This window comes from Pinus tabuliformis, chromosome Q, assembly GCF_031772625.1.
Source record: "Pinus tabuliformis cultivar Carrire ecotype Pingquan chromosome Q, CPIR1, whole genome shotgun sequence".
NCBI classification, from domain to species: Eukaryota; Viridiplantae; Streptophyta; class Pinopsida; order Pinales; family Pinaceae; genus Pinus; species Pinus tabuliformis.
In genome coordinates this window covers 1,117,126,234-1,117,142,150 of record NC_142296.1, presented here as the reverse complement: position 1 = coordinate 1,117,142,150, position 15,917 = coordinate 1,117,126,234, and positions in this window count along the sequence as shown.

Genomic DNA, 15,917 nt, shown 5'->3' with positions numbered 1-15,917 from the left:
TCCTATGGGATGTTGATGTTCTACCTTTACTTTCTGACATTCTTGGCATTTTCCCAAATACTCGTCTACTTAATTTTTCATACCAAACTAAAATAATTATTTCTGAGAGCTGAAATGATTTTTTGATAACCCAAGTGAGCCAAAATAAGACTTTTATGTTGCTCATCAAGTAGTAATTGTTTGATTCTAGGCACATCATGGAAATAAATTATTTTCTTAAATGTTAGAAAATCATTCTCATTAATTGTGTATTCTTTCTTTTCTACATGATTAGTTTTATCTTTAAGCTTTTCCCAAATCTGGTGATAAATTTTATCTTACAAAGCTATTGCCTTTATTTGTTCTATAAAATTTGTTTAAGTACTACTTATTATTACCTCACAGATCTACTTCAAACTTCAACTTAGCATGTCAGCCACTTTATTTTCCTTCCCTTTTATATGCTTAATGTCAAAGTCATATTCACTCAAGAAAGTCACCCACCTAGCTTGTCTGGCATTCATGTCAAGTTGACTGAAATATATCTATATATATATATATATATATATATATATATATATATATATATATATAGATATATATATATAGATATATAAACTAAGATGATCAATGATTAGGGTAAACTTCTTACCAATTAAGTAATGTTTCCACATCTTAAGTGCATGGATAATTACAACTAATTCCAAGTCATAGACTGCATAATTCCTTTCATGGTCCTTTAATTTTCTAGATTTATAAGCTACCACATAATATTCCTGCATTAACATGACTCCTAAGCCTTCCAAACAAGCATCAGTACAAACTTTAAAATCTTTGTCAGGATCTATTATTTTAAGCTTCAGTGCAATAGTGAGCAGATGCTTCAACTATTCAAACTCTCTTGACATTTTTGTGTCCATTCAAATTTAACCCCCTTCTTTTGCATGGAGGTTATAGGGTAAGCGGATTTAGACAACCCCTCTATGAATGTACAATAATATCCTATGATACCCATAAATGATCTAACATATTCCACATCCTTAGGAATTGGCTAGTTAAGATTGAATTTCAATTTTTCAAGATCTACAACTATTCCATCCTTAGATATTACATCTCCCAAGTGTTGTATCTTATCTTGGGAAATTTGTCACTTATTGAACTTACCGTACAACTGATGTTCCCAAAGGGTTTGTTTCACTATTTCTAACTGTAATTTATGCTCCTTAGGTGTCTTAGAATAGATCGTAATATCATAAATACAAATTAATATGAATTTATCCAGATATTTACAAAAAACACTATTCATAAAACACATAAAGGTGGTTGGTTCATTTGCAAGTCCAAACTGAAGTATCGTAAATTCATAGTGTCCATATCTATTTTTGAAAGTTGTTTTCGAAATATATTCCTTTTTAATCCTTAATTGGTGGTATCTAGACCTTTAGCCTATTTTAGAAAAAATAGTTTCTCCCCTCACTTGGTCAAATAAACAATCGATTCTAGGTAGTGGATATTTATTCTTAATTTTTAATTTATTCGTTGATTGTAATCAATGCATAATATGAATGTACCATCCTTCCTTTCTACAAATAAATTTGGTGCTCCCCATGGTGAAACACTCAGCCTGATATAACCTTTATTTAATAATTCTTGAAGCTGCATTTTTAACTCCATTAATTCTGGCACACTCATCCTTTAAGGGGCTTTAGAAATTGGTGCAAAGACCGGTAACAATTCTATAAAAATTCCAATATCTCTCTTAGGTGGCAGTTTGGGAATCTCATCTAGAAGCACATCTTTTTATTCCTAAATCACCTCTATATCATCTGAGGTTTTGCTTTTTGTTTCTTGCGAATGATCATCTACTTGAATAACAAGAAACTCATATCCTTTTCTAATACACCTTTCTAACTATAAGGTATATATCTACCGAGCAAATATGGCTTTGGGTATACCCTTTACAAACTCTATTTCTCCATTATCCATGGTACAAGTAAAAAAATTATCTAAATGTTTAACAATCACTCTATTTCCTTCCAGCCAATCCATCCCCACCAGTATATCATAAGAATCCAAGGCAGCATATTTAGGTTCATAGTGGTTTTACTTCCATTCAAATCAATACGATAGTTTTTCACCCAATTTATCTTTGTGTCAATAGATAGTTGGACTAGATAAGAGTTGTTTCATTTTCCTACGTTTAATTTAGAAATTTCTATGATCTAGGAACTAATATGACTTAAATAGGCACTAGGATCTATAAAAATAGAAACATGTTGGTTCAAAAGTTTACCTTCTATCTCTACCATAATGGATTTATGATCATCCTCATGTTCCTCCAATGTTGTATTAATCTGAGGAATTCTCCTCGTCATGTTGTTCACTGTAGAAGCCTCTTGAATATTCCACACATTCTTAACAAATTTTGTATTAAAAGGGCAGTTATGAAAAAGGTGAGGCTCCCCATAGCCGCAACATTTTAAATATTCCCTTTCATTATCATTGAAACATTTATTATTCAAATATATTTGTCTAGATCTAGTTTGAGCCTTAGTCTTTTGTGTCTGGTTAGTGTTTACGTTGAAATTATAGCATTGGTTCCCCTTACCAAAATTCTTAAAAGAAATAGATTTTACTCCTTTTCCTTCTTGTGCAGATTCGTATTTATTTTTATTGGGCCAAAATTTTGCATTTTCATTTCTCTTTTTAGCCTATTTGTAGCATATTCTTTCCTTTCAAATGACCTCATCCATTGTTTTTGGTTTATCATATTCAATTCTCTCTTTAAAAGAGAGGGGAAGGCAGTTAATGAAACATTGTACCTTAGCTTTCTCTTCTCATATATAAGGCACATATCTCAAAAGATGAGTAAATTTCATTACCAAATCGTCCATGGTCATTTGGCCGAGTTTGAAATCATGAAACTATTTTTACTTATCGTTATAATATCTTTCAGTTAAGTATTTTTCCTTGAAGAAAATTTGAAATTATTCCTAGTTAATATTCTTATATTCCAAATTGTGTACAGTTTTGACTTCTTCCCACCACAAGGAAGCATTTCCCTGTAGCTGATATGTAGCTAATTTAGCCCTTCAAATTACCTGGGTAATCATAAACTTGAAAATATCAATTAATATTAAGCAACAATGCCTCCACTGCTTCCTATAATTCTCCATCATAGGTTTGGGTATAATTTTCTATTTTTAGTTTCTTTCCTTCATTTAGGGGTAGTTTAGTTGAACTGCACTCTTCTTCATTATCATATTTATCTTCTTTACTCTCAGCTACATCATCAAGATTCCTCTGTTTGGAAGTCTCTCCTCTATATTCCTCTTCCATTACTGGTTCCAAAGTTTTATGATTTGATCTGTCTATTAGATTTTTAAAGAGTTTTACATGTTCAATGCTAGCCTTTAATAGATTTTCATTATTTGCATGAACACTCAATAACTCAATTCTCAAATCTCTCACTATGTTCATCATTGCCATTGTAGGCAGTGGTTCTAGTTCTCCCAAGTGTACCCATATTCAATCTTCGCCTAGGTATCTCCCTTCCAATGGATCTTCCATCACTTCTTCTCTTGTTCACTCTCTCTTTGAGTAAAATGGAGCATTTATTTTGCTAAAAAAAATCATGATTGAGCTCATAGGTCATAGTGTTGCAACTTTTTGCTCTAACACCATATTGCAATGTACCCCACATATATATGAAATACTTATAATATTTTTTTTCTTTTGAATATATGGAATATTGCATCAAGGAAACAATGTATTTATTATCTAACAATATTTTTTCTTTTTATTTCCTATGTAATTTCTTATATAGTTTATGGAAAATTCTATTGTAAAAAACAACAAAGTCCTAGACTCCTAGTTTCCAGGTTTCTGGGCTCCTAATCTTTTCTGAAGGATTGGTCCCTTTGTAGGGACTATATTTTGGTTGAGGGATAACTTGGGTGTTTTAATATAGTGTTATCTCATAAACATACTAACCCCGCCATATATACATCTTGTCTTGATGATGAACCACATTGGATGGTTCGAAATGCTCCATCAAAACTCTGATGATGTGATTTTTACTGAAAGTTTTCTTACTTTTCATGATATGGATCACATAAGCCTAAATTCAATGATCATACATATATTTATATATATACATATATACATCTTGTCCTGACGATGAACGACACTGGATGGTTCAAAACGCTCCGAAAAAACTCTAATGATGTGATTTTTACCGAAATATTTCTTAATTTTCATGATATGGATCACAAAAGCCTAAATTCAATTATCACATATATATTTATATAGAAAAACTTTAATGAAAAATCACTAGAACCAAACACATGGTTATTCATAGTTTTCTTGTATAGATTCACCCTCAAAAAACTAATTAACAAAGAAATAACCATTTCTTTTTACCACCAAATACTTACATTCAACAATATTTACAGCAACTCCTACCCCTTATTTAGGATCAACGGAAAACAATTCTTCTCATGCATAATCTCAACACAACATAGCAGATAACCATTGCTTATATGAATCTTTGAAAATATAATAAGATTTACCACATTCCTCCCAACCGATGAACTGTTGTCTCAACAGTTCTCCCTAAGCTCTAGACCTTTTCCTATCAGGAAACCAATTTGTAATTTTCACAGAGACATCTCCTCAGGCCCTTAATAGGGTCCTACTAAAACTAGGTAGAATTATTATTCACACAGCTCCAGTCTTTTTCTCCCACTGGAGCATTGATTCTATTTTCTAGATAGCCTTTCTCTCTTACAATGTTATTTATGAAAACATATTCCATGCATGACATCTCTCTCCAACCATGATCATTCTCTCCCTCAGGAGAAATCATCCCTCAGGTTGGAGGTTTTTGTTTTTTGTGTCTCTATCATTTCTTGGACCGTAACTAATTTTATTTTTTTCCTGACAATTAGGAGCCCAAATACTCACATGGTGGCTCCTCTTATATTTCCAAAAATAAGTATAAGTAAAAAAAATTATTAACAACAATAAATATTTACAATCTCATAAAATGTTCACTTTTACTTTTCAACGACATTTCAAACTTATAAAATCATAAACGTTTGTATATAATTGATTTCACCAGGGGTACTACAACATGCCCACTTACCTTTAAATGTTGAAAGTGAAAGAAAAAAACTCACCTATTGAGGATGTCATTTTGAATTTCCAAAGGTGTAATCAACAAGTCTTTGAATGTGAGTACAAGTACATTTTCTAGTTTAGCATTAAAGACCAAAAAAGGGAAATAATTGTCCTTGCATTTCAAGAAGCAATATAACAACTTATAGGTGTGCCTACTAAGAAGTTATATGAATAGGGCCATGGGGGGAGCACCGAAAAAATAAAAAATGTTTTTTCCAAGTTGTTCTTTAATGGTTACTTGTCCAAAATAGTAGTGCATGAAGAAACATTTGCCAATAACAAATGGTTGGCCCAAAGGTCACACTGAGACAGGGGCGATGAATTAGTGTGAGATCATTGCAGGATCAATTTTACTGTTTCACAACATTTCATAATTAAACAACCATATAGCAATGAATCATAAGCACCATGTCACCAACATATCAAGAATCCATCACATCACAAAGAGACACAAGTTTTTAGGTGGAAAACCATATGGGAGAAAACCACCAATCTTCTTCTTCTTTATCTTCAATTCTTTACACAGATTTGCAGGCTAAAACCTGCTAGAGGAAACTACCACCAAAAAATGCAAGCTTCCACTTTTACTAAGCTACAAATTTATTGAGGCACCAACATCAAAAGAATGCAAGTAGCTGCTCATTGTAGGCTATAACCTAATTGAGGCACCAACATAGTGAATGAATAGGCTCAATCATGCTCTACACTCCAACTTGATTGAGGATTCAACATCAGTGGAGGCACTGACCTCCTTCTTCAACTTCCTTGTGGACCTATATTTCATCTCATTTTTAAACTGGATCCACTGTCATCATATATCACTTAATCAAAAGCAATGTCACCATCTAGTTTCTGCAATCTCTATCACTGCATGGACGGTGTTCACTGTCACAAACTATAATCATTTCCATTGAAATCACCATAGACACTTTCATATCCTGCAACCATTGTCATAAATACTACCACAAACTATCATATAAACAACTATCACTAGTTATCATGTTGTTTCCCATATTCTTCTTCTATCAATTCCTCAATTTGGTCACTTTATCCCCTTCTTGGAACCTATTTTGTCAATGCATTCAAAACCATTATACTCTGCTCATAGCTCCTCAAAAAATTCAAAATGGATTCTGGTGATCAATTAAGTGTATAAATAGAATCATACCCCTCTAGTGAGATTCATCTGTCGGCCCTGAGTGTCCTACTTCTTCTAGAAAAATTTGGATGATAATTCTCTTAATCCAGAATAACCAAATAAAACTATATATTAAATTAAATATGCTACATTTTCCCCATTTTCGAGCATGCTTGACAAAATTCCAAAATATGGCATCAACGCTACAATTCTCATGTTGTTGTTGAGTTATTTATTCAACAGAATGGAAACCATAAATTAAAAATAAAATATCAACCGACCTATCACCTCACAGGGGTCGAACCTATGACCTGGGGTCTACAGTGTGCACACCTTATAAACTCAGTTGCACTAATTTTTTTATTGTAGCAATGCTACCTCAAACTTGGGAAAATCTATTGACATGTCAACCTTGCCCACAAAGCTCCAAATCGATCCACTATGGATTTCCTCACACATGAACATACCTCTGTGGCTTATTGCAACAGGGTCAAATTATTCATATATCTTCATGTGCATAGAGACAAGACCATTCATGGTTGTGATATCATCCTCCCATGTAAGCAAACACTTGTGGCACATTATAACAGGGTCTATGTCATACATGCATTCACGTGAGAAAAGATAGAGCTAATCATGGTTGTTCTCACCACCTATCATGCAAACAAACCTTAGACCATCGACTTCGTGAAACCATAAACAAACACCTTCAAAACTCCTCAATCCCTTTCGTAGATCATATACTCATTTGAAAGAATCTATATTGTAGCATGATGGATGTTCCCATATATATATTCTACGAGTGGTATTGGGAGTTGGTCAAGTCAACCATAGGCTACATCTATTAGGGCTTGTAATTTAGAATTTACCCATTGTATAATGGACAAGCTTGACCATGTGACCCTTCTCAAAATTTCCATATGACAAGATTTTGAGCTGACCCTTAGCTCCTCTGGTTTTTCCCCATATGACCATGTGACCACCCCATGTGACCCAAGGTCATTGGTTCTCTACACAATGACATCAACATGATGTCATCATATCATGTGGGATCATGTGAGGGGTGCCAGATATCACCTCTTTTCATACTTTCTACTGATCACAGTGTGCCAAATTACCATGCCACATGGCAGCCCCTGGTGGTGTCACATCACCAAGATGAAATCATCTTGTTGATGTGTCATGCTGAATGTGTAATAGTGCACTTTTATTTCATCAATAGGTCCACATCATTATCAAACTAGATGCTTCCATGTGTCATCATCTGGTTGGGAAAATAAGGATGATTAAACATCGTGCATATTTGACATCATTCATCCATTAAAATGTTTAGAGTTCCATTGATTAACCTAGAATATGCATGCCATTTAATGGCATTAAATGGTAAAGGGAAGGTTTGTGCACCCAAGGCCATTAATTACTTTGTTCAATGGTGGATCCACTTTGAACAAGTGCACTGGTTAACAAATTTAATATCTGGGTTTTTCACCTAAAGCTTCATCCCTCAAGTAACACTAAAACTTCAATTGGACATAACTTCTCATTCGGGAGGGGTTTTTATGAAAAAGATATAACATTGGAAAGGTATCGACAAGACCTATACAACCATGTTATTTGTATTATATTTAGGACATCATACCTACATCTAAAACTCAAATAACTTTAAGGAATTTTAACTTCTCTTGATGAAAACTTGTAAGAGATCCAAGTGTCATATTACTTCATAAAGAGTCTCTTTGCTTCTTTGATCATCATGGGTAGTACTTTTGTTGTCTCATACCTCCCCTTCGACATCAATGACATGATTTTTTCATCAATGACAACACTATGCGCAATAATATCCCCCTTTTTCATTGATGCAAACACCATCAAACATTGATGGTCATTTATGTCATCCAATCACAAACTCCCCCTATGTTAATGCCTTCCTTGGTCAATGCCAATCTCTGTAATATATTTCTGCCTAAATGCCTTCGTTAGTCAGTGTCAAAGTCTAATAAATGTATATAATCTCTCCCATTTTGACATTAATGGAAAAGGGTCATGAATATTTGTTGAAAATTGCCAAGTTGGTGAACTTGTTTCCAAACATTAGATCCATAAGTTATCAATTCAGATTTTACCTTCTTTCTCCATTCCTAAAATTTTGCATCACTGAGCAAAAGCATACTTTGATGATCCATGATTCAACTAGGTCTATTTTTGAGTGGTTAAGTTTATATAGAAGGAGCCTGCTCTAATACCAATTGTTGGAAACTTGACTATATTGAGAGGGAGGTGAATCAATATAGTGCATTCATGGTCATAAATTTTCAATTTTTACTTTTCTTTTTAGTAGTTATTTGAACTATTAGATAAGCATCAATACATCGTATTGAATCGTATATTTAACATATAAACAACATTAAATCATAACATAAGAATCAACACATAAAAGAAACACATGTAAACACGAGATATAAGTAGAAACCCATAACGGGAAAACCATGACTTTTGTTGTTGTGATGTAAATGCAAGCACCTGCTCCCTGTTGGGTGTGGAGCCTGATTATCTTTTTGATTCAGAAGTCTTTGTGTTAGCCAGATGTATACCCCAGGAAGACTGTACGCCCCACGGGGGTACAGGGGCCAGCGGGCCCATGTCGAGGGTTTGGGGCTAGCGCCCCCGAAGCTAAAAATAGATGCAAAATTTCCTTGTAAAATATTGTAATTTCGTATTGAATCTGGGCCATTCATTAGGTGGATGATTCGACAGTAGAAGTTATGTTTAATTTAGGGTTTTTTTCCCTAGAAGGAAACTCCTTGATTTATATGAGGGAATTGTATTGTGGCTTTGTATATGTGTATTCTAAGCGAGAAAGAGAGAGGATATTGTGAGAGAGAAAAGAGAAAATTACAACGGATTTGGTGTAGGTTGTATCTCTTAATTTTGTTGGATAATATAAAAGGAAGGACTGGATGTTTCTTCATGGACGTCGCCCAAATTGGGTGAACCAAGCATATTTGTGTCTCTCTTGTTTTATTTGTTTCCGTTGTTTGTGTTTATAAAATATTTTATGTGTTCCATTTCTTTGTAATAAATAATTTTCTAACGCTCCCTTTCTACATTAGCTTTTGTAGGTGTTAGAGCCTAGATTGACCTCAGGCTGAAGGAAGGGAATCCTAGGATAACCACAAACCAAGCTTAACCTGGTATCTAGCCCTACCAAGTTGGGGGAGGGCTCTCTCCTTATGAATCTCAGTCAAGATGACTGGATCATGAATCAATATTTTATGAGAGGTATAGTAGATCATGGGGGTTTGATTGAATTTGTTGGTTTTTTTGCTGGATCAAATGGAGCTTTGCAATTTGGGTTTGGGAAATTAGGTCAGAGTACAAGGTGTTCTATGGGGCAAGGTAGGTATAGGCTTTTACACTTGAAATTGAGTGAGGTGAGAGGTCTAAGAGTTGTGAAGAGCTGAGGAGGGCATGTAAATATCATGTATCCTCTCAAATAGTAGAAAACATAGAATATTGAATGGCTTCCCAAGGCAGAGCACTGTAAACAATGAATTCTACCTATCTATCTTGATATCATTCAGCTAGAAGAAATGAATTAAATTGTGGCATACATAAAACATGTGAAAATTTGATAACAGAAGAAGAAACTATGAAAAAGCACCATACAACAAGTATCCCATAAAAATAGTTGCAACTCCTATTAATTTCCTTGCCAACTGCTTACAAATGATGTACAATATTGTTTAAAGCATCCAAGTGTATCCAACCCTTGCAAATGAGGAAGAAAATACATAACATAGACAACCAAACCACTCATCCTGACCATCAGGGGTCGAATCCATGAGAAGAGGGGCTGTTACAACCATTTCCAAACATGGACCAGGAATATAGAAAGTCAAACTACTTGCCTCTATAAGCATGGAAACTGAATCATTAGCCTAAAAACCACCTCTAGCTAATGAATTTACCCTATAAAACTATTTAACAATCACAATTACATACCATGTCATCAATTACATAATAAAAACAACCATTAGGAGAGAGAAAGTGAATCCATAGTGAAAACAGGTGAAATTTTGGATTTCTGGACAAATTGATCAAAAGCACAGCGCCACTGGTCAAAAGTGTAGCACCACTTTCCACCTACTTTTGGAGGCCTTCCCCTTAACCAAATTGAGCCCAAGATAGCTCATTGAAAAGGTATTTAAGTATAGTTTCTGGAACAACTACAATTTTTGAATTTGGAGGTCATTTGCAACCTCAAAATTTGAATCTCCCAAGACTACTTCTATGTGTCTAAAATGAGGCAGAAAGGTCATTTTTTGGTAGTTTTTGGACCTTTCGGTGACCCTGATTTTCTTCAAAACTTCTGAAAATTTCCAGGGTGAATTTTATCATCCTCCTTAATCCAAATATGCAATCCTTTTGTTCATCTGATGCTCCAGGGAAAAGCGCAGCGCAGGTGGCACTGTGCTTCTAAGCCAGTTTCTTATGTTAAAAATTTCAAAATTTGAAAAAACAAAATATCTTCAAAACTTGCCCAGGTTTGGCATGGGACACCACCATTAGCTGCTTTGATGGGATATGGAGGCTTTAGCTAATATTTTCAACTTATCTTGCTCTTTTTTTCTCTTTAAAGCCTTCCTCAACCTAGCTTTAAACTTCCTGATCCTCATGTTACAGATTTTGTTGCGGGTCATGTAATGGTAGGGCATGTGGAAAAGCATCTTCTTATCCCTGTTGGCCTTCTCAATCAGCCCTTCGAGATGTATGTTGATGCTCTCAAGCCATGTTTCCCTATCATTCTAAATCTCTTGCTCAATGGGAGTCAACTTGACATGTGCCTCTTTAGCCTTTTGCCTATTTTCTTTGATCATTTGTAGCGCCATGAGGACTTGCTTGTCACTCAATTGTTTGTTTTCCTGCTCTAAATATATGATGATGAACTTGGCTCTCTCTAAGTTATCCGCCAAGGATTGTATTTGAGCTTCTCTCTCTTGAATGATGATGTCCATGACAATTTCTTCATCCTGAGCTTCCAGGTCAATGATGTCAACTCCATGATGAGTAAAATGTTGTTGTGGCTCCTCATGCTCAATGAGATCAAAATCTCTTTCCTCCTCATCATCAAGATCCTCCTCTTGCACCTTTTCCTAGCCTTTTCTCAACTTCTCAACCTGTACCTATTTTGTTGATGACGAAGGCAAAGCCCCTTCCACACTTTGTGGAGCAAACATTTGCCTGTGGAGTGATGACGAAGGCAAGGCCCCTTCCATAGTTTGTGGAGAAAGCACTTGCCTAACGGCTGCAAAAATTCTCCTTGTGCCTCTCTAATAAGTTACATACGTTGGCACCTCAACAATTTTGGTTTCCTTGGCTTCTTCCTTTGTTTCTCCATGGCTAGAAGGCCCACCTTCTTCTTGATGCACTAGTGAAGGGATCTGTGGACCTTTGAACAACTCATGAGTAATGAAACTCTCCCACGGAATGTTAAGAAGACTAAGCTGGTGTAGAACAATGATTTTAATCAAAGAGTAATGGTATATGTTGTTCAACTGTTGGGGGTATGATTTCCTTTGTACAATATGTGCCATTTTCTCAATGTTTCTAAACATGAAGTAAGGGAGATTTAGCATCTTTACTCTAGTGAAATGCATGAGGAGTCTAATATGATAGGCATACAACCGGGAGAACCTACCTTCACAAGTGAAGTACTTGATAATAATCCTTATCAAATGCACATACCTGTTTTCCAAAATCTTAAAGGGAAATAGCTTCATCACTTGATTTCTGTATTTAGCCTTGATATAAGGCTCATAGTAATCCTCATCAAGATCATGACCCTTGTACCATTTTTCACCCACATTAGGAATTCTAATGGCTTTTGAAATGACAGCTGATGATATTGTGAAAGTTATTTTGACAAGGGTCACCTCATTTTTATGCAAATGAGTCACAAATAGTCTAGCCAACTCATTGTGAAACTGTACTCTTTCCACCAATTCACAAAACTCAAAACATGCCAAGTGTTTAAAATAAGAAACTGCAAGTGGACAAGCTTGTAACTCTGTCAAACTAGTGGGCTCCTCTGTGATGATTTTACCTCATTTATGAGGCCTCCTTTGTTGTATGTTTCTCTCCCTGGAGCTGTCACTAAATGTCTCTTCCTCATACTCATAATCACTGTCTCTTTCCATTGTTTTCCTTTGGTTTTGAACAATGTTGTTGTATATGGATAATTGTGGATAATAATGTGGAAATAGGGTGGAATAGAATGGGTAGAGTGTATTAAGGAGGGGGTTTAGGAAAATCTGTGTTAGAATAGGGTTTAGGGAGAATGTATGTGGGAGTGGGATTTAGGGAGAAAGTGAGTGGAGTGTAATAGGATAGAGGGAATTAGGGTTTGATATCAATAATGAGTGATAGCAATAAGAAAACTAGGGTTTACAATAGCAATTAGGGTTTTAATTTAAAGGAGGAAAGACCAAGAAAATTCTCATGAAAGCACCCTAAACAACAATAAAATGATAGTACTTACCTGCAAGAGGAAATCTGGAGGTGATTTGGTAAGTTTGGAGAAATTTTGGGGCAATTTGAGGCTCTGTTGGGCAAAGCGCAACACCACCTACAGGAGCACAGAGCTGGCCTGAAAGCGCATCACCCATGTATTTTTGCACTAGGAAATGCTGCTAGAAGCGCAACGCCACCTTGAAAGTGCAGCGCCTTCCTCAAAAGTGCAGCGCCGACCAAAATCTTGAAAAAACGCAACAACTTCATTGTATTTGCTCAATGACACTTGAAACTCAACCTTTGATCTCCTTATGGCACTTTGATCTTCAACAATAACAAAATGCGATGAAAAATAGGAGGATGGCCTTATATAGCTTCACCTTTTTTATTTTTGTTTATGAAAACCCACTTTTATAATGTCTAGTTGTCTTTTACAATGCTCTATTTTTCATGTTTGTTTCTTTTTACATGGCAAGTGGACTGATGCTCAGAATCACTTGATTTTGCAGTGGCAAGTACTTGGCAACATCACAACCTTTAGGAGGAGCCTGAGAACAAATATTACACATAGAAACAATAAAATTACATCAAGATGAAGGATAAAAACATAACACTCTGTTTTCACCTCAAAACAAGTTTTGAGGTGAGAACTACATTCAGCTTCTCAACTTGATAAATTATGATTTTAACACTTATTATTGACCTCCTCATGTGCTTGCTGACCCTTATTATCATATAATCACTGAATTTGACAATGGAGGAAACCGTAAGACCTAATGAGACCAAACCCTATGTAATTGATGAAATGGACTGCAAAATGAATATGAATCATGACTAAAAGGTATGAAAGAAGATCAGCAAGTACATATCATAAGGGAAAAACTGAAGTAAACCCTACCATCAATAGATCCATGACCTAATGGAATGACTCAGAAGTATGAGACTCCTACCATGAGATGCAAAAGAGTAAATTTTGATCACTGATGGCAGTGTGAAGACCACTATCAGATGTGGTTCTAAACAGAGAGAGACCAAAATACTCGTCAAAAGGGAGATCTTCAAGGAACAACCACTCAACAAGGCAAGAATGAGATCTAAAAACAGGTCTAGGGCTTGGTGAACTTTCTTTTCTGAGTATCCACATAACTAGATTAGGTTTTCAAATAAGGGAGGAGGATCCGAATCAGGATTGGACCTCGTGTATCTTCTTGAAGCCAGTGTCTTCAAAATTCTCTATATTTTTATATTGCTTTACAACTTTCCACTTTTCAGCCTAACGAATTCTAAACTTATCATCTAAAGTTCAAAACTTCTTAATAGTACTGGGGCATAATGAGATTTTCTTCCCCAGTATGGTCTCCACTATGCTAGAGCCTAGATTGACCTCAGGCTAAAGGAAGGCAATCCTAGGATAACCACAAACCAAGCTTAACCTGGTAGCTAGCCCTACCAGGCTGGGAGAGGGCTCTCTCCTTATGAATCTCAGTCAAGATGACTGGATCATGAATCAAGATTTTATACTAGGTATAGTAGTTTAGGGGGTTTTGATTGAATTTGTTGGTTTTTGTGCTGGATCAGATCGAGCATTGCAATTTGGGTCTGGGAAATTAGGTTAGAGTACAGGCTGTTCTATGGGGCAAGGTAGGTATAGGCTTTTACACTTGAAATTGAGGGAGGTGAGAGGTCTAAGACTGGTGAGGAGTTTAGGATGACATGTAAAGATCATGTATCCTTCTCAAACAGTAAAAATAGAATACTGAATGGCTTCCCAAGGCAGAGCACTGTAAACAATGAATTCTACCTATCTATCTTGATATCATTAAGCTAGAAGCAATGAATTAGATTGTGGCATACATAAAACATGTGAAAAACTGATAACAGAATAAGAAATTATGTAAAAGAACCATACCACAAAAATCCCATAAAAATAGTTGCAACTCCTATTAATTTCCTTGCCAACTGCTTACAAATGATGTACAATATTTTTCAGAGCATCCAAGTGTATCCAACCCTTTCAAATGAGGAAGAAAATACATAATATAGAAAACCAAACCACTCATCCTGACCATCAAGGGTCGAATCCATGAGAAGAGGGGTTGTTTCAACCATTTCCCAACAAAGAATTGGAATATAGGCAGTCAAACAACTTGCCTCTAAAAGTAAGGAAATTGATCCATTTGCCTCAAAACCACCTCTAACTAATGAATCTACCTTATAACACTATTTTATCATTACAATTACATACCATGTGATCAATTACATCATCAAAAAAACCATGAGGAGAGAGAAAGTGAATCCATAGTGAAAACAGGCGAAATTTTGGATTTCTGGACAAATTAGACAAAAGCGCAGCACCACTGGTCAAAAGCGCAGCGCTTCTTTCCACTTGCTTTTGAAGGCCTTCCCCTTAACCAAATTGAGCCCAAGATAGCTCATTGGAAAGGTCTTCAAGTATAGTTTTTGGAACAACTATAATTTTTGAATTTGGAGGTCATTTCCCCCCTCAAAACTTGAATCGCCCAAGACTACTTTTGTGTGTCCAAAATGAGGCAGAAAGGTCATTTTTTGGTAGTTTCCGGACCTTTTGGTGACCTAGATTTACTTCAAAACTTCTGAAAATTTCCAGGGTGCATGTTCTCATCCTCTTGAATCTAAGTATGCAATCCCTTTTTTCATCTGATTCTCCAGGGAAAAGTGCAGTGTAGGTGGAACTGCACTTCTAGGCCAGTTTCCTGTGTTAAAAATTTCAAAATTTGAAGATACAAAAAATCTTCACAACTTGCCCAGATTTGGCATGGGACACTACCACTAGCTGCTTTGATGGGCTAGTGAGGCTTCAACTAATATTTTCAAATTATCTTGCCCTTTTTTCCTCTTTAAAGCCTTCCTCAACCTAGCTTTAAGCATCCTGATCCTCATGTTACAGATTTTGTTGCGGGTCATGTAATGGTAGGCCATGTGGAGAAGCATATTCTTATCCCTATTGGCCTTCTCAATCAGCCCTTCGAGATGTATGTTGACCCTCTCAAGCCCTATTTCCCTATCATTCTCAATCTCTTGCTCAATGGGAGTCAACTTGACATCAGCCTCCTTGACCTTTTCCCTGTTT